This window comes from Prionailurus bengalensis, chromosome C2, assembly GCF_016509475.1.
Source record: "Prionailurus bengalensis isolate Pbe53 chromosome C2, Fcat_Pben_1.1_paternal_pri, whole genome shotgun sequence".
Lineage (NCBI taxonomy): Eukaryota > Metazoa > Chordata > Mammalia > Carnivora > Felidae > Prionailurus > Prionailurus bengalensis.
Window position 1 is genome coordinate 113,869,138 of NC_057350.1, and position 20,273 is coordinate 113,889,410.

At 40.5% G+C, this 20,273-nt stretch overlaps 2 protein-coding genes across 8 annotated transcripts in view; one reads left to right on the forward strand and one right to left on the reverse strand.

Annotated features, from left to right (window-relative positions):
• Positions 1–20,273, reverse strand: part of MED12L (mediator complex subunit 12L) — a 338,137-nt gene that overhangs the window by 139,633 nt on the left and 178,231 nt on the right. The gene's annotated exons all lie outside the window — the stretch shown is intronic.
• The window catches only part of P2RY14 (purinergic receptor P2Y14), a 57,105-nt gene continuing 50,830 nt past the window's right edge, over positions 13,999–20,273 (forward strand). For both annotated transcript variants that reach the window (XM_043595124.1, XM_043595125.1), the window contains exon 1: positions 13,999–15,340. The gene's annotated coding sequence lies outside the window, so the exon portion shown is untranslated. The remainder of the gene's footprint in view (positions 15,341–20,273) is intronic.

Below are 20,273 nucleotides of genomic sequence, written 5' to 3' on the forward strand. Positions count from 1 at the left end.
ATTTTCTCAGAATAATGTGTCTTGTCCTCCCCATGTCCCATTTCTCTCCACTATATGACAACTCACAGTCAAAAACCTCAAAATGATATTACCCCGTTCACTGTAATTGTGTATGCTGTTAAATCCATGGTCACCACAGAATCCTCCAAAATACTAAAAACCTACCATCTTTAATAGCATCAAATTGTTCCATTTAGCATTCTGGAATTAACAAACACTTCTCTACCCCAGAGTTTATTTAATCCTCTAATTCAGACCTCAATTCTAAGAGGACTTAAAATATTTTCAATCGCATTCTAATGTTTCTAAAATAAGACTGCTGTATAGTTAGTGGGCACATTAAAGTGATGATGGTTTTATTCTCTAAAATGATCTTAGTAAATCAATGGGACATCTTAACACACAGGATTAGGAAAATAAATTCCAAGAAAGCATTATTCAGGTATTTTAAAGAGTCATGTTACAAAAAAATCAATATTATCATGTTTCTATTTTACATAGATACCCACACCGTGGACACAAAAATTACTTTCCAGGCCAACCAAGAATGAATCATCTACATTAGTAAGATAAACATCAATAGGAATAATATGAAATATTGTGCAAGATTCAGAGATTAATTAAAAAATTACATTAATATTGAAGAAAACAAGAATCAGATTTGGGTGTTTTTACAAATTAATTGAAAATCATTTGAAATCTAGAATTTCTTACATAAAGTTTCAGGATCATATTCAGTATTTCAGGATTCTCTCAGGCTGCAGTAAATAACATAGTTAATTCTCCTTTTATGCAGATGAGAAACATATTCAGAGGTTTTCTGAAAACAAATATTTCTATAATTCCTAAAACTTACATTCAAGAAACTGATCTTGTAGGAAATCTTCTGGTGTGTGTATTACTAACTCTGTTACATTCATTAAACTATTTACACTATTCAATTCTCATTTCCAGATCGTATTCCAGTATTTTCTCAGCGAAACAATCAAGGTAATAGTCACCATGAAAATCTATAAATTTGTATTAAATAGCTAAGGCAAAATTGTATCTCCACATGCACACACACTCATGCGCCAAAGACAGCACACCCTAAACAGAAAGAAATGTATGATCACCACAAGGAAATGTGATCTACTAGGAAAAAATAACAAAAAGTGATATATTACAGAAAGAAAATCAGAAAACAAGTACAAAATAAGGTTTGGGGATCATTTCAATTTTATAAATACTGGTTTCCCTCAGACTAAAATCGTTCAACTGAATGATTAAAATAAATCGTTCAACTGAAAAGATGCTCAACATCTCTCATCATCAGGGAAATGCAAATCAAAAGGACAAAGAGGCATTACCTCACACCTGTCAGAATGGCTAAAATCAAAAACACAAGAAATAACAGGTGTTTGTGAGGATGTGGAAAGAAAGAAACCCTCTTGTACTGTTAGTGGGAAGGCAAACTGGCGCAGCCACTGTGGGCATCAGTATGGAGCTTCCTTTAAAAATTAAAAATAGAAGGGCGCCTGAGTGGCGCAGTCGGTTAAGCGTCCGACTTCAGCCAGGTCACGATCTTGCGGTCCGTGAGTTCGAGCCCCGCGTCAGGCTCTGGGCTGATGGCTCAGAGCCTGGAGCCTGTTTCCGATTCTGTGTCTCCCTCTCTCTCTGCCCCTCCCCGTTCATGCTCTGTCTCTCTCTCTCCCAAAAATAAATAAACGTTGAAAAAAAAAAATTAAAAATAAATAAATAAATAAATAAATAAAAATAGAACTACTTTATGATCCAGGAATTGCACTACTGGGTGTTTACACCAAAAATATAAAAACACTAATTCAAAGGGATACATGCACCCCTATGTCTATTGCAGCATTATTTACAATAGCCAAATTATGGGAACAGCTCAAGTGTCCAGCAAGAGATGAATAAAGAAGATGTGGTATATATACACAATGGAATATTAACCATAAAAACAATGAAATCTTACCATTTGCAACAATAAGGGCAAGCTACTAGAGACTATAATGCTAAGTGAAATAAGTGAGTCAGAGAAAGACAAATATCTATCTCATATGCAGAATTTAAGAAACAAAACACATGAGCAAAAGGAAAAAAGAGAGAGTCAAGCCAAGAAACAGGCTCTTAACTACAGAGAACAAACCAATGGTTACCAGAGGGGAGGTGGTTGGGGGGATGAGGGACATAGGAGGTAAGGATTTAAAGAGTACACGTATCATGATGAAAAATAAAATAATCTTTCAACATTCAATAAAATTTGAAACCAAATATTTCTTAAGGTCAACATTTTCAAATTTCAACATAATACAAGCATCTGGTAGAGGCAATTATTTAACATCCCCCCCCCCCCAGCCCTCTAGTACCATCTAGTGGTTAACATTCATTAAACAACTGAAGAAAACCTGTGTCCTATATACAGCATGTATAAAAAGTGCCAGGCCTTCCCTAGAGTCATCTTTAGTGCTATGGACACGCACACCCCACACACCCCCCCCCACCACACACACACACAAAACAGTCCCAGAGCTGCCTAGAAAAATGTACAATGGAAATGTCTGAAAAGAGTAATTAAGACCTACAAGAAGCTGTCTTAGAGATGTAAAAAAGGCCAACAGTAAACGGTAAAATACACATGAATTTCATGGGGAGGAAAAATACAAAAATTGACTATTCTTTCCCAACTGACACACAGAAAATTTTTTAATTAAAAATAATTTTTCTCGGGGCGCCTGGGTGGCGCAGTCGGTTAAGCGTCCGACTTCAGCCAGGTCACGATCTCACGGTCCGTGAGTTCGAGCCCCGCGTCAGGCTCTGCGCTGGTGGCTCAGAGCCTGGAGCCTGTTTCCGATTCTGTGTCTCCCTCTCTCTCTGCCCCTCCCCCGTTCATGCTCTGTCTCTCTCTGTCCCCAAAATAAATAAATGTTGAAAAAAAAAATTTAAAAAAAAAAAAAAATAATAATTTTTCTTTAGTTTCAAAAGTACACAAAATCCTAGTAGAGTTGAAGTGGAAGAAATAAGACCTGTCTGTAAAATTTTTAATTAAGAAATTCAGGTATTCAAATGGCAACTTACATTTTGAATATTCTCAGTTTATCTTCTAAACCACAATGATAAGAAATCATCTAAAATGACAAAAATGGCATAACGTAGCTGTTAGACCACACACTTTTTTCTTCTTATTTAAAAACTCAAGATATGGACTTAAATTGGAAATTCCTTTATTTCACACCGTTTCATAGGCAAATGTTCTTAATATAAGTGAAGTGGCCAATTTCTTTCTGAATGATGCCAGAGAATACCCAGTGGCTGAGGTGTGGACAGTCTCCACAGCATCTCTCAGCAGTGAGCTGCATGTCTGATTGAATCAGCCTAACTTATGAACAAGGGACCAGAACAGTCACCAGATTTCCCAGAGCCTCCTGTTCCATGTCTGAGTTTAAATGTCATAAACGAAACTTTCCAATAACACTCTGGACTTGTTTACCTACACACATACGCAGACAAACACACAGCATGTGTAACCAGAGCTAATGGATTTAGTATAATGAATGTGACTCGGTCTCTTAACCTGTGATAGTTTTCTAAAATCACATTCCACCAAATACTGAGACAAAACAATGGCAACAATAACAACAACTCCAAATTTGACAAACTGGCCTCCTGTGTAGTATTGTCTACATTGAGAGCCCTGATCCAGGTTCTTAAACCATCAGCGCACAGAGAGAATATGTCCAAGGTTTCAAGCAAAATAAAAAACCCAGGTTTTGAGATACCAACAAGGCCTAAACAAATTTGGGAGGGATAAGGTATTAGTCATAAATAATAAGGCAGGTTTTTTTTATTCTCACCTCTTCCAAGTCTATATGCAAGCTTCATTAGATGCCTACTTTGAGGGCACCTGGGTGGCTCAGTCGGTTGAGCATCCGACTTTGGCTCAGGTCGTGATCTCGTGGTTCATGAGTTCAAACCCCACGTTGGGCTCTGTGCTGGCAGCTCAGAGCCTGAAGACTGCCTTGGATTCTGTGTCACCTTCTCTCTCTCTCTCTGCCTCTCCCCTGCTCATACTCTCTCACTCTCTCACTCAAAAATAAACAAACGTTAAAAAAAAAAAAGGCCTACTTCGAAGTCTAATATGTTCTCTGCAAATGCTATTTGAAAGACAGCTATGTATACCCCATAGATACCCTTAAAATAGCAGGTTAAAAATAAAGATAACATGGGAATGCAAGCTGGTGCAGCCACTCTGGAAAACAGTTTGTAGGTTCCTCGAAAAACTAAACATAGAACTACCCTACTACCCAACAATTGCACTACTACGTATTTATCCAAGGGATGCACATATGCTGTTTCAAAGCGACACATGCACCCCAATGTTTATAGCGGCACTATCAACAATAGCCAAAGTTTGGAAAGAGCCCAAATGTCCATCGATGGATGAATGGATAAAGAAGATGTGGGATATATATACAATGGAGTATTAGTCAGCAATCAAAAAGAATGAAATCTTGCCATTTGCAACTACATGGATGGAACTGGAGGGAATTATGCTATGTGAAATTAGTCAGAGAAAGACAAATATCATATGACTTCACTCATAGGAGACTTTAAGACACAGAACAGATGAACAGAAGAGAAGGGAAACAAAAATAATATAAAAACAGGGAGGGGGAAAAACATAAGAGACTCATAAATATGGAGAACAAACAGAGGGTTACTGGAGGAGGTGTGGGAGGTGGGGATGGGCTAAATGGGTAAGGGGCACTAAGGAATCTACTCCTAAAATCACTGCTGCACTATATGCTAACTAATTTGGATGTAAAGTTATAGATAGATAGGTAGATAGATAGCAGATTCTTTAACAGTGGGGGAAAAAAAGAATTAATGTTATTGAGCACTTTTATGTGCTTAGTATGTACTAGTTATATTTTACCTCACTTAAACTAGGTCATTGTTTGAGTAATAATAATAAGTAGTAACCAATACATTACCATGGATACTTTCTGGTACAAAAACATGTGTTACCTGTCTTTTCTCTTGAAAGATAATCTTATAGTACACATTTCAAATAAATGAAATCCTAAAGTGAAAAGAAATTTAAAAAATTAAAAAAATAAAGATAATAAAGGGTTGCAAGCATGGCTCAGTTGGTTAAGCAGCCAATTTCAGCTCAGGTCATGATCTCCTGGTTCATGAGTTTAAGCCCCACGTCGGGCTCTGTGCTGACAGCTCAGAGCCTGGAGCCTGCTTCGGATTCTGTGTCTCCATCTCTCTCTGCCCCTCCCCTGCTCACGTTCTGTCTCTCAAAATAAATGTTAAAAATATATATTTTTAAATAAAAAATAAAATAAAGATAATAATAATGATGACTAAGTCTTACCCAGTCACTGTCCCAAGGACTTTACATAAAATTTTTACTTCTCACAACAAGAAGTAGCTATTATCTCCACTTTACAGATGAGGAAACTAAGACATGCTTAAGGAAACATGGCTGGGAAGTGAAGGGATAGTAGCAGGTTAGAAGCCAGGAGTCCACTCAGCTACAGGGACTGCATCACTTTCTCCTCCCATGTCAGGAAGGCACCTTACCCTTAAACTCAATTAACAGCACCACCACCCACCCAGGCACCTGAACTAGAAATCGGAGTCATCCTACGAGCCCCTCCTTCCCTCACTCCCATTAACAACTCTGCACCCAATTCTGCCCATCCACCCTCAGATATGGCCAGTCCATGTCTCTTTCCCACCTGGCCCTGCACTCAGCTTAGCTCAGACCCAGAGGGAGGTTGTGTGGTCTCAGGGACAAGCAAAGATTTGGGAGCAAGAAAGACCTGAATCCCAACCGTGTGTCACACTGAGGGAAGAAAATCAGCCACTGCCAGGACTTTAAACTAATGGCATTACTGCTTGAGGCCTTGAGTTTTCTGCTCCTTCCCAGTCCCATGCAAACTATTTTCTAGTACTTTTAGCACTGAATGGTTATTTTTTTTAAGTTTATTTATTTATTTTGAGAAAGAGCAAGCAAGGGTGGGGCAGAGAAGGAGGGAGAAAGAGAATCCCAACCTCTGTGCTGATAGCACAGAGCCCAACATGGGGCTCAATCTCATGAACTTTGAGATCCTGACCTCAGCCAAAATCAAGTCTGATGCTCAATCAGAGGAGTCACCCAGGTGCCCCAACACTGAATAATTATTTTCTAATGAAATAAAACTAACATTTATTGGGTACTCCCTATGCACCAAGCACTGTTCTTAGTCCTAAATCCACCCATTTCATCCCCAAAACACAAGGAAGCCCTAGCATTACCCCCATGTTAGAAATGAAGAGGTTCAATAATATTTCCAAGGTCACACAGTTCAAAAATGCGGTTTCTTGGGTCCAGACTCTGTCAATGTGATTCCAGAAGCTCTGGTCTTAATCATGGCTCAATACTGAAACGAAATACCTCAAGATTACTACTGATACTACCGAAATCCTTGCTGATTATTTATGCCACCAAATGTAATTAACAGGAATAAACTCCATCAATACTGCAAATAAAGCTTGGTTTTAAGTTGAGACGGTCTCTCAACCAAAGCTCCAATAATTTATCTAATAAACATGAAAGACAAAACTATTGAGAGAACAGGATGTTAGTGAAGCCCATCAATCATGCTTATTTGATCATTTCATTCTCTCATAATTAAGATGAGCATATAACTCACTGTCAAGACCTGGATACTTTTGAGAGTTTAAGTCTCACTTATGGAGCTGACACAACAGGTGTATACAGGCACAGTGTGGGCAAACCAGGACATATGGCCCCCATGCTAGTGACACATAACAAAATTTGTGTCTACATTATGATTTTGTTATGATTTTTATATTTTAGTTAAACAAGCTACTTAGGACAAGGGAAAAGAACTCAAGGAATCCAGTCATCACATCAACAAGAAGCCCCCAACGTGAAGCTTCTTCCACCAAGTTTACTAACGAAAACTGAACCCCTGGAGTCAACAAAAACTCTCTAATGGATGCTTCCTGGAAGTGCGGATGATGTTTTCTAGGTTAGTATTTGTTGCTAGCAGTTTTGCATAATGCCACAAGAAAGAACATAGCCTACCCAAATGGAGTATTTTTGTTTGCTTTTGCTTAATGAAGGAACACATTATCTAATTCTAGTCTAAATTCTTTCTTTCACAGCAAGACCACCATGTATCTTTCTTAGCACTATCAACTATTAAGAGCAAAATTTATGATTGGGAGGATTTCAACCCATTTGAGACAGAGGCTGCATTCGCCCTTCTCAGGCAAAGGCTTCCATGGAGACACTCAACAGGCTGGTCAGGAGGCAGAGCCACAAGAGGGCCCAGGTGTCAGCTAACTTTCACAGCAGGATCAGATCAACGCCACCTGCACGAAGTCTGTAAGGCTTCTGAAAGAGGCTGATGAAGCCCCACCCTGTTCGAGAGGAACAGAGGTTCCAAACTAGCCTTCAGGTCATGATGAAGTCACAGAAGCCTAGCCAAATGTCCTCATTTAACACGCCTAGTGATCCTTGAGGATCATAGGGTAGCAGCAAGTACAAAACACAGAAACTTGGCCACACTGACTCTTTTGTTATGATTACGCCGACTGGTCCACACAAACAGAGGGAGAATCACTGCTGTGCTCAAATTATTAACTAAAGAGATATGCAGCTCTCTACAGCATGAATTGCCTAAAACCACAAAGAATTTCTCAGTCCTGCTGCTGAGGAAATTAAATTGCCAGGGACAATTACACAATCCTCACACAATCCAGAAGGACAAACAAATATGTTCAGCTAACATTGGTGTGCTGGGCAGAGAAACTGACACGGCATACTTTCAGGTAGGTGTGGCCTACGCTTTGGGCGAAAACTGGAAAAAAGAAACTGCATGCGATCACCCACAACACTTCCTCTGACTTCAGTTAGGCTCAAATTCTCTGAAGACTACCCACAAAGCCTTCCCCTAAACTGGCTAGGATGAGCTCCTCCCACACACATCACACACAGCATGAGCAAGTACAATCGGTTTATCAGAACTCTGGGAAAGTTTATCTAACAGAAATGAAGTAATTCTCTACATTCTTAAGTCTCATTCCTGCTCGATGATTCCACCCTCAAGATTTCTCAAGGCTCATTTTCCTAACCTGTTCTAACAATTTACTAAAGAGCTGAGTAGTTACAGCACTAAATACATGGTCTTATAAATCCTCTCAATCACCTGACCTAGGATGAATCAATATACAGTTCAGGGGCTCAGAAACCTACAAAAAGGAGTTCAAAACCATGCAGAAGCAAGTACTTACACGATACCCCTAGGATAATATTATTAAAAATAGTCAGAGTCCTTGTTTTAGATTAATTACATCAGCTAACTTTTTACCTATAGAATTAGAGCATCCTGTAGTGGATAGTCTCAGCCTCCCCATATTTTAGAAACACACATTCACTCAATACGCACTTCTGAGCACCTACTATGGTAGTGGGCACTGGGGCAACCCAAACAAACCAGCAAGTACAGCCACAGCCCATGCTAGCTGGGGCAGGTTTTAAAAACACAGGCCACATGGGATGAATACTACCACCACCAAGGTATCAGGGACACTTCCAGAAAAGTGACCACTGAGGCAAGTCTTAAGGGCAGACAGAAGCAGAATGATGATTATCAGAAATGGTGCATTGCAGAGAAGCGGAGATGGGGTAAAAAAATGCCCTCTTCTACTTCCTCATTATCTTTCCAAGATATACAGAGAACAGGAAATACACGCACCAAAGTTTTTGTTTTCTTTTAACAGTTAAAGTTCTCCAAGTTGACTGTTTCCTAATAACATCAACTGAAATTCATTCCTTCTGATTCTTAAGGTCAAACACAATCTAATACCAGCAACACAGAAAATCTATTTGAGCATTTCAACTAATTGGGACAAGGTATTCAACACATGACTCACCATTAGTGCCACCCCCAAGTGAGGTTTCATAGAGTATCTACACAATATGTAAATATTGTGTATATCAATGCATGTTATAAACTGTCACTTCTGTCATCCTACCAGAAGGTGGACATATTGTACCAAAAGTCTGTTTCTCCAATATAACTCTCAGACCTAAGTACACAACTGCCATCTAATTCACTCATTTCAAGAAGTTAAAAAATAACAAAAAGCATTGTTTTCAAATGAAACCGGCTAAGTATGTTTCAATGGCATAATTCCTACCACTCCACCACTCTAAACCAATTCACTGACTTGGGCAGGATTTAATGCTTCACACAGAGAAACACAAAAAGGCCATGTCTGTACTCAGTTTTCCTGCCAGGTTATACTTTTTAAAGTACATCAACAATCATTTTACTACAAAACAAAAAATTCATGGCATTCTCAATTATTACCTCCCTCCTCAGCATGAGAGTTAGAACCCTCCACATTGTGGCCCACTCCACCTTTGCTGACTTTCTATCCACGGTACGCTCGCTGTCACCATGTTTTTAAATCCCAGATTGAAATTCACCCCAATTTGTAAATAAAAAAGCCATTTAGTAAGAACCAAAGACCATCTCCTTCAGAGAGCCACTTCCAAACCTACTTCCTTTAAATATCTCTGTAAATTCATATAATGTTCATACAGGGCCTTTTACTAACATCCTCTCTAATTCTTATCAATAGATTTCTCAATGTCCAGTAGAATCCCACATGTATTCACACACCCCAACATGCACACACAACTATAAACCACTTGCCAGCAAAAACTTTTATTTTTTAATGTTTATTTGTTTTTGAGAGAGAGCGAGAGAGAGCGAGAGAGAGCGAGAGAGAGCGAGAGAGAGCGACAGCGCGCGCACAAGTGGGGGAGGGGCAAAGAGAGAAAAAGACAGAATCCAAAGCTGGCTCCAGACTCTGAACTGTCAGCACAGATTCCGAAATGGGGCTCAAACTCATAAACTGACTGGAGCTCGAACTCATGAACTGTGAAATCATGACCTGAGCCAAAGTCAGATGCTCAACCAACTGAGCCACTCAGGCACCCCAACTTTTTTTTTTAATGATGTAACCCAGTAAATAGCTGCTATGCTTAAAATAAATTCATTGAAAATGTTCTTACTTATCTAAGGGCCGATCAATAGGGACCAAATAAATAAATTATGGAATACTAAAGAGCTATGAAAAAAGAACAAGGAATTTCTACCAGGCTAATGTGATTAAGTCCCCAAGACAGCATGTTGAGAAAAAGCAAAGTGCACAAGTGTGTGTTACCATGCAAAGAAGCAAATGAGGAAAATCTGGGATAAAGCACTAACAATAAAGTTGTTTCTGTACTTATTTAAAGATTTTGGGATAAGGAACAAAACAGGACATTTATGGAACCAAGAAGAAACAAAGTCAGCTTTTAAGGACAGCTGACAACAAGCGGGATGGAAACTGACTGGAAACAATAACAGACATATTTGGGGATTACGTTAATCCCACTCTATTTGTAGTACGAATACACAAGGGATATTTATATATAACCATTCTTAGTCCTGAAAAGACAGAGTCCAGCCTGGAGACAATGTTGGAGAAAGGAAATGTAAATGTGTCTGTGAGAATGTGGGTGGTAGTAGCCATCATCTCGAGGGTATGCGAAAAGTTCTGAGAAAAAGATTTATCAGGATGAAGTCATACAGTACTCTTTGGGTTCCAAAAAGGAAATGGGAAGGGGCTGCAGGAACACAGAATTATACAGCATAAATCAAACAGTACAGAAGAAAACATTTTTTTAATCTTTTTGGGTTTTTTTTTGATAGCAAGAATCCTGAAAGCAGGGAACATGACCTCTACCTACTTATTATTTTATTATTATTAATATGATCATTAATATTTGTATTGAGTCTGGTATCTAGTGGTGCTGAATATAACAAACATCTAATTTTAAAAATACATAATGATATGATCAATAGTTTGTCAGGATAAAACACTTTTGCAAACCTTAACAATACACTTATTTCCAATTCCAAGAGAGAAATACCTGTACAAGATCTTCACATTTAAGCATATCCACAAAATGCCCGGGTACACCTCAAGGAAATACAAAATGGTGGCAGGGCCAATCTGCACTCCTGTGTTGAAATAGGCTGAGTCATCCACAAATGTGCCCATATTTCCCGTAACTCCACATTCTGGGATGGCTGGGGCCAGTTTCCAAAACCTAGGTGACACAGTGAGGTGCACAGAAAAAGGAAGACTCCACTCTTAAGACTTTTCTGCTAACAGGGAGTAACAGCAGACAGTATAAGAACAGATTTACATCATTCATTTGCACCCAGGGGAGAAAAAAACCGATGAGAGAAGTGATCGGAAATATAAAACTATAAAAATAAAAATATAAAATATAAAAGGCCTCAGGAGAAGTCAGACAACATTGTTTTCATTGCATAAGCCTCCTTTTGATACCCTTCCTTCCTCCTTGGGTTTCGCCTCTTTGGCTGCTCTAGTCTTTCTCTCTCACTACGTCTATGAATGCTCACCTCATTACCACCAGCCTCCTGGTACTCTGATCATCAAAATTTCTGCTCTCAGGGCAGACATCTGCATGGGTGTCCAAAGCCAGAGCAACAACTTATAAGGGGACCCCAGCAGCTGGAGTGAGCTGAACAGAAAAACAGGTCTAGAGGTAGGGCATCTGCCCAGAAGATGAAAGTTCCTCCAAGTGTTATATGATCAGAGGCTCCAAAACAGGAAGGCAGGGATGCTCACACTTGGCCACATTTCAGATTTACCAGAAGACATTTGAAAATATAGATTCCTCAACCAAAACCACAAGGATTCTGATTTGGTTTATTTGATGCAGTGTCTTGGAATTTGCATTTTTAAAGCTCACCAGGTGATGTTGATGGCCAGTCAGATATAGAAACAATGACTTCAAAAGAGTCACAACTAGGGCGCCTGGGTAGCTCAGTCAGTTAAGCATCCACTTCAGCTCAGGACATGATCTTGCAGTTTGTGAGTTCAAGCCCTGCATCAGGCTCTGTGCTGAGAGACAGTGCAGAGCCTGGAGCCTGCTTCAGATTCTCCGTCTCTCTCTCTCTCTCTCTCTCTCTCTCTCTCTCTGACCCTCCCCCAACTGCACTCGCCTCTCTCTCTCTCTCTCTCTCTCTCTCTCTCAAAAATAATAAACATTAAAACAAAACAAAACAACAACAAAAAAAGATCAGAACTGCTAGGTAAGCAGAGGGCAAATGGGACAGTCCAGAGGCCGGGGGCAGGAAGAGGTAGCAGCTCCGGGTATTTCCTTCAACAGTCTCCCAACCATGAAAAGATGAATCACAAGACCTGGCCTTGCCGCCATCAGTTGGGTCCTATGGCCCAAAACTCTACTAAGGCAATTTGTCTTGAGACATGCAGTCTTAAGAACACAAGATGAACAGATAACTCACCAAGTTCTTCTTGGATGCTTACATGTTCATCTTCCCTCAATTCCAAGCCTTACCCTCTGCCTCTACCACTGGCCCTGGCGTCTGGAGTCTGCCATCTGCCTGCCATCACTCTCTTTGCATTCCTCATCTCACACTAAAATGCGGTGTGATTACACTCAGCAGTTTTTGATGAGAAAATACACTTTTCTTGTGTTCCCAACAAGGACAGTCCCGGTGTACCGGACTCTCAGATGCTTCGTGAATTAACAAATCTGTGTTCTCTATTCATCTGATTCTAAAAAACACTCACAGGGCTGGGGAAGGAATCCTCGACTGTGGCTCTGAAGGCCAGCTGCAAAGTCCAGTCCTGCCACCTACTAGCTTGGACAACTTAAGTTTGCTGTGGCTCTATTTTCTCACTGTAAACACAGGCATGGTTACCCTTCAAATGGCTCCCATGTGAATTGGCTGTAAAAGGATTTAATACAAAGAAAGTGCTTCTAAGCTGAGTGTGTGAGTGTACATCTGTGGTTTGATCCAGTCTTTGGCAATGAATGTTCCACTTGAGTCCCCAGCTGTCCTCTCCATGCCATCTTGCCCTGCTACCTGCCAATACAAGTATAGACAAATGCCACAAACGGGCTTCCCACAAGTCAGGTTTTTTTTAGACTTATATTAATCTGAAAAGTCTTTGATTTAGATAACAACGTGCAAAATCGGGGGAGACCTAAAAGTACAGTCAAGAGCACAAGATCCAAGAACTGCTCTGCCGGAGTCCAAATCCCAGCTAGAGGAACTGTGGAAACTTACTTAGGATTGCTGTGCCTGTTTCCTCATCTATTAAGAAAAAAGGCAGGGGAGGGGATAGGAATGGAACCCACCCAGCTCACAGAGTTGTGAGAACTCAGCGAGTTGGAACACATAAAACACATTTAGAACAGGCCATACACTCAGCACTGGCTCATCCACAGATGAGGCAACACTGGACCCTGACAAGCTCCAGCCATGGCAGCTGACCCCATGGGTGGGCCACGAGCTCCCTACTTCATCATTTCTTCATCCCTCTGGGTCTTACATACCATCTACCTCACTTATCTAGACTACCAGCCATTACATGACCACCTATATAGGGCTATCTACTTGGCCTTGGACTTTGCAAGACCTGGTACTGAGAGGAAAACGAGCAGGTCCAATGAATTTAACTACATTTCCTCCCAGTCACCCTCAGTAACAGGTATGTAGTGCACTCCATGGCCATTACAAGCAGCATAAGAGAGCAAGGGGACAATTGATGGGTGCTTCTGGGACTGTGAGAATAAACAGTGCCTCCAGCTATAAATCAGGGAAGTCTTCAGAGCTGCAGCTAAGAGACTATTAGTGCCAAATCATCCATTTAATCAGCGTCATGTTTACATCCAAAGGGCTCTGTAGTGCGCCTGGTAATAATAACCAGGCTCTGAAGGCTAGTCCCTACCTCCATGTATTTACCCACCACAGCTCATTGCAGCTGAAGCCAATGAGCCTGGAGCCTACACGCACACAGGTGTTCTTAGCCCCAGCAGTCCAGGCAGCAGCAAGCACTGCATGGGCCCCGACCGGCACAGAAGAATGGATCCCTCACGCAGACCATAGTGGGCAGTCTCCCTAAACCATGTGTGGGTCCCCTGGGGCCTCTGCTGAGAGTATGAAGGACCAATCGTTTGTGAGGCACAAAATAAGAAAAGAAACCGTGCTTCATGAGTGAAGAGACCTGGGTCTGAGTCACAACTCCATCTCCAGGGTCTGGGACACTGCTTACCACATAGTACATACGAAGTATCTAGAACAGCACCTGGTTTATCAGAGGCATATAAACAAGTGCTAACATTTATTGTGACGGCTAATCTATACGTTTTTTAAGCAAACTGAACTTTTTAAGCGAAACCATGAGCCCATAATTTGGCAATAGAACAACCTGAGTGAACACACCTGGTATTCAGGCGTCTTATAAAGGACATTAGAAGTCATGGTTTTCTTTCTTATCCGGTACTGAGTCACACTTTGATAAGGGCTTTGCACCCAAACACTGAGTGCTTCTCAATCTAACTGCACACTCTAGTTCAATAGGAAAGGTACTGGAGCTGTCTTCAGGACATGACAAATTATACCAGGTAACTTGAACTAAAAATAGGAAGTGGGTCCTGCCTCTCGCCTTCCAAACAACACAAGCCAAGCAAAACGTCAACAAGCGATGTGTTTACCTGAAGTACTATTCCTGATCTGTCAGTAATGCTCAAATATGGAAAAATTAACGTGGAGAACAAGTGACAACGGCAGCACCTCTTATCTAACACATGTGGCCACTGATGTCAAAATGCTTATTTAGTCAAATGCTGATTCTGCATTTCCAGGTCACCCCAATCACCACCTATTTGTGAGCAGCTAGTTACACTGGGCGGCTGTCGCCAAGTTCCTCCTACCAGTGTATTTCAGACAGAACCATGTCTTACCCACCACAGCTGCCACCGTGGACTACCGCAAGTTGATCTGGCAAAGATTAAGAAGAAAATCTATTTAGATTGTTGCCTAGCTCTTCACTCGCCAAATGATGTGGTGATGTTGAAAAAAGTAGAAAATTTCAAGAAGGGGGCGGGGGGGTGGAAGCCAGGGTTACTTTGGATCACTGAAGGAAAAGAAGTAGCACAAAGGCCAGCCTGACACCCACAGAGATTCAAACATCTCTCTTCTGTTTCCATTTCCTGGCAGCAGTGAGTAAATTCTGACTGACCAATTCAGCTGTGACAGGAGACCCATTATTTTGTGGTTTCTGTCAAGTTCCTGATTCTCATCTGTTCTTCAAGATGAGCAAGAACTCTGCGTGTAACAGACTTTCTCCGGAGTGTATATTGAGACATATTCTGAAATGAATGCTGTTTGACTCACAGTCCAAGGGCTGCAGACAGGTAAGGAAACAGATTTTCTGTGAGATAACGTGAGCGCGTATGAGTGGTGTTATGAGAACAGAAATGATCTGTGCGCTGGGTGGCAAGAATGCCCGGTAACACTAGATGATTCCCCATTCTTAGTAAGTCGCTTTTTGTTTGAGCACTATAATTGGTTGCTATGGGATTATATTTGCTCATACTGAGTCTGGGATCCAAATCTGAAATTTTATCATTAACGACTACTTAGGATTTCCAATTTGGGTTATTCTGTGAAGAAGACACATCAAAGAGAGTGCCTAAAAGGTATTTATGCAGGACAAACATTTTTAAAGGTTGTAAACGTATATCAAAATTGCCTCTAAGAACTATACAATCTATTATTACTACACATATAAGTCAGTGTGAATGTTTGTTTGTACTTGCATGAGTCCACAGATAACACAGTTATCACCTGTATGGACATATACTCATAAAGGTAAAAGCCTGTGTCTTTGCTGGTGTTGTCATAACGTAACCCTACTAATATCTAGTAAGATATTTATTTGCCTTTAAAGAGTTATAAGCTACAAAAACACCTATGCATAGCAAAAAAATTGAGTTAATATGCTACTTACTATGGTTTATGACTAATCAGCTAAATTATTTCAAATATTTTAAACATTCTGAATTTAAATTACACAGAGGGCAATTCTACAATGTGACCATATTCAACCAATCTCATGCAATCCATCTAGTCCAGAAATTTTTTTTTTTAAGTTTTTATTTCTTTTCATGAAGAGAGAGAGAAAGCAGGGGAAGGGCAGGGAGAGAGGGAAACAGAATTCCAAGCAAGCTCCACGCTGTCAGCGTGGAGCCCGATGTAGGGCTGGATCCCACAAACCCGGAGATCACAACCTGAGTCAAAATCAAGAGTTCAATGCTCAACTGACTGAGCCACCTAGGTACCCCCAGAAATAATTTTTTTGGTAAAGTACACCTAATCCTATGGAGAAAATCAATCAAAAATCACACTGGTTTAAAAACACACACACACATTGTAGTTCACATATTCTTCTTAAGAAAAAGAGACTTGAAAACAATTTTAGCACTACAAAACTTAAATATCATTGATAAGTTATAAAAAAACAAGAAAACATAATATACTCACCATAAAATATCAGAATAATATACTTTCATCATTTTTGAGCCTACAAATTTTATACTCCAATAAAATCCATAAATACACAATAATCGTATGCACACACATACACAACTGGTAACATACACATAAACTAAGTTATCGCATCCATTATAGTGTGCTAAGGAAGAAATGAGGGCACAAATGAGATACTCAAAGCATGAAGACCCAATAAGGGGAAGTGGGCAGGGTGTGGGGAAAGAATTGCCATTGACTGAGATATTATAGTGTCCACCTCACACTTGAAGAAGCATGTAAAGAGCATTCACTACCCTGACGAAGACCATCCAGCTGATCTCACCGTGAGCCTGAGCCCTTGAGCACATGCAAGGCACTGGTATTCCATTCATGGCAGATTCCAAAGGCCACAGGGTTTCAATCAGCCCAAACTTACCACTGCTACACCTGCTCCCTCCCCTTCCACCGCACCCTACCCAATCACCAATCAGCAGGTCCTAAAATCCTCTTGGACTGCTTTCATCCTCAACTATGCATTTGTAGGATATATTTTTTTAATTAATTTTTTAAATGTTTATTTCTTGAGAGAGAGCACAAGCAAGAGAAGGACAGAGAAAAAGGAGGGAACAGAGGATCTGAAGAGGACGTGAAGCAGGGAGCTGACCACATACAGCAGGGAGCTCCATGTGGGGCTCAAACTCACAAACTGATCACAAGATCATAAAATCATGAGATCACAAACATCACTACCTGAGCTGAAGTCAGTTGCTCAATCAACTGAGCTACTCAGGCACCCCTGGAAGATAGTATTTATAATTCTCTGGCTATAACAATGTTCGACCTAGTATCAGGCACACATATTAAGGGGGAAGTTATATTAAAACATAAAACTATCTCTGACATCTTTCTTTAAATTTGTTTTTAATGTTTATTTATTTTTGACGAGAGAGAGAGAGAGAGAGAAACAGAGCAGGGGTGGGCAGAGAGAGAGGGACATACAGAATCAGAAGCAGACTCCAGGCCCTGAGCTGTCAGCACAGAGCCCGATGTGGGACTTGAACTCACTAACTGCGTGATCATGACCTGAGACAAAGTTGGACGCTCAACCAACTGAGCCACCCAGGCGCCCCTATCTCTGACATCTTTAAATAGAGTACAACAGTTGGGTTGGGGGAAAGGCGGCAATAGAAATTAAAGTCTCTCCTGGGGCACCTGGGTAACTCAGTCGGTTGAGTGTCTGACTTCGGTTCAGGTCATGATCTCATGAGTTCAAATCCCGCATTGGGCTCTCTGCTCTCAGCACAGAGTTGGCTTTGGGTCCTCTGTCTCCCTCTTTCTCTGCCCCTCGCCCACTAGTGCTCTCTCTCTCTCTCTCAAAAATAAAAATAAACATTTAAAAAAACATTAAGGAAAAAAAAAGTCTCTCAAAGGCAGAAGACTCAATGTGGGAGGTGCCACATTAAAACAGCTAATGCATGGGAGGGGCGATGGGCTAAATGGGTAAGGGGCATTACAGAATCTACTCCTGAAATCATTGTTGCACTGTATGCTAACTAATTTGGATGTAAATCAAAAAAATAAAATTTAAAAAGTAAATAAATTAAAACAAAACAAAAAGACTTTCCACAAGGAAAAAACAACGAATCCATACACTAAGTAGCCAGTTACTAAGTAACTACCTTCTAGGAGGCCAGGCCACCAAGCTCCCTGAGTCCCATTCCCTGATGTAAAGCTGATAACATCAGTACAAAACTGCTATAGGACTCAAATAGATCATGTATGTCAAGTCTTTAACACAGTAAGACAGGAAGCATTGAGTAAATATGGCTGACATCATTTTGTTTTCACTATCATAAAAACCTCAAGGTAAATGTATATGTAATTATATATAAGACCACTGGAAAACAGAAGAAGGGGGCATGAGAGGAAGGAAGGAGAGAGGGAGGAGAGAAGGAAGAAAAAAACAGTCAAGGTTATTTGCCACTAGATCTAAGATGCTTCTGAAGTCAAGTGTGGACAGAGGAATATTGTTGCCTTCAGAGTGAATTTAGGTGTTGAAGCTTCCTAGGCCAATGCCTTTATGGTAAGAAACCAGAAGTCACATTTATTTCATTCAGTTTCCGCATTTCCTTGAAAGTTAGCTGTCTCAACCTGCCAGCATGGGCAGTCTCTGGCATACCAATAACAGACCAGTCCAGAGATGACAGGCTGATGCCAACATGAGCTTACTCTGCCACCTTCCTCATGGGTATCTGCACTTGCATAAGACTGCCTAATAGAGGATGACTGAACAATAAGGAGAGTTTCTTTCAAATGAAAATTACACCATCAGTGCAAGAGTGCCAAGCTCTTCTAGGTAGAACAGTCGTTCTTAAAGTGACCCAAGACAAGATGCATCAACATCACCAGGGAACTTGTTAGATATGCAAATTTTTTACCCCAGAACTACTGAATTATGAAACTTTGGGAGTGAAGCTTAGCAATCTGTGTTTTAACAAGCCCTCTAGGTGATTTTGCTGCACAATTTTGAATTCCACTGGGTAAAATGACCATACATCCTGGGACAGGGTTGGGCTTGATTGTAAATAGTACAATTTTGTACTACCTAAGTGGACACTTCCTACTTAAGTGACCTGCTTTGGACAGTAAATTATATGATCGTCCTCACATTTCAGAGTGGATACTGTAAAGGATGGGCTCTATTTACTACTTGGGATGTCAAATTAGCTTCAAGTCTGCTGCCACATTCTGGTACTAAACCCAGAAAGTCCCTGAATGTTGAAAAATGCATTGCCTCATAAAAGTCTAGGGGGCAAGGATCCTATCTTTCCCCCAAAATTACCCACTAACAAACTATATAAAATTCTCAGCTTCCTGAGTATCATATGGGATTAAGTTCCCTCCATCAGGTCTTTAAAATTCTTTTAATTAAATCTTCTGGCTCCTCCACGGGGAGTTTTCTAGGGTGCTAGCTGGTAGAAGAAAAAAGTACAAACCTAGTAGGTAATTTACTAGCCTTATTTTTATCATAATAATAACTATATTAATTCCCAGAAAAACTAAGTTTACCACAAAGCTTCCCAATCCACCTGTTCTTTTAAAGACAAAGTTAAATGTTGGTTATATACTTTTGGATCTGATCAATTTTTGACTCCTTTGAAATGCTCTGTCTTGACACAGCCTGAATTAAATTGCTGGGTTTTTATTCAACTCTGAAGTCTTCCTTCTGTTGTTTCTGAAAAGCATCAAAGGCCTCGGATATCATGTTCTGACCCTTCATCTCTCAGATAAGAAAATAAACATACAGGGACGGTGGCTTCTACTCAATTACGTAACATCTGTTGTCGAACTCAAGATGTCAGAGAAAAACCATCAGCTATTTGGCAGCTCAGACTTGGCCCAAAGGAGACTGTGTACTTTGGTGTAGTCACTGGGACAGAAAATCTGATTCTCAATTTTTCAGGATCACACGCACTGATTTTCATATAGTAACTATACTATAGCAACAATTTACCCCAAGCAGACTTGCAATATGTCAAGTTCTCCTTTACTGTGGGAAAGATACCTGGCTGGAAAGTAAGACTCACCCATTGCTTATAGGGTCTTCCCAGTGAGTTCGGCGCTAGGGTCAATGGTTTGGTAGATAAGCTCATAGAAGGCTTCCTCTAAATAAGGAATGTTTCCATCCTGATACAGAGGGTAAATGAAATCTTCTTCCCATTCTGGACATATTTCAGTCATTCATTAATTCAGTAAAGACTCATTGCATACCATGTGCCCACGATTCTAGATGATGCTCAGGAGCTGGCCTACAGC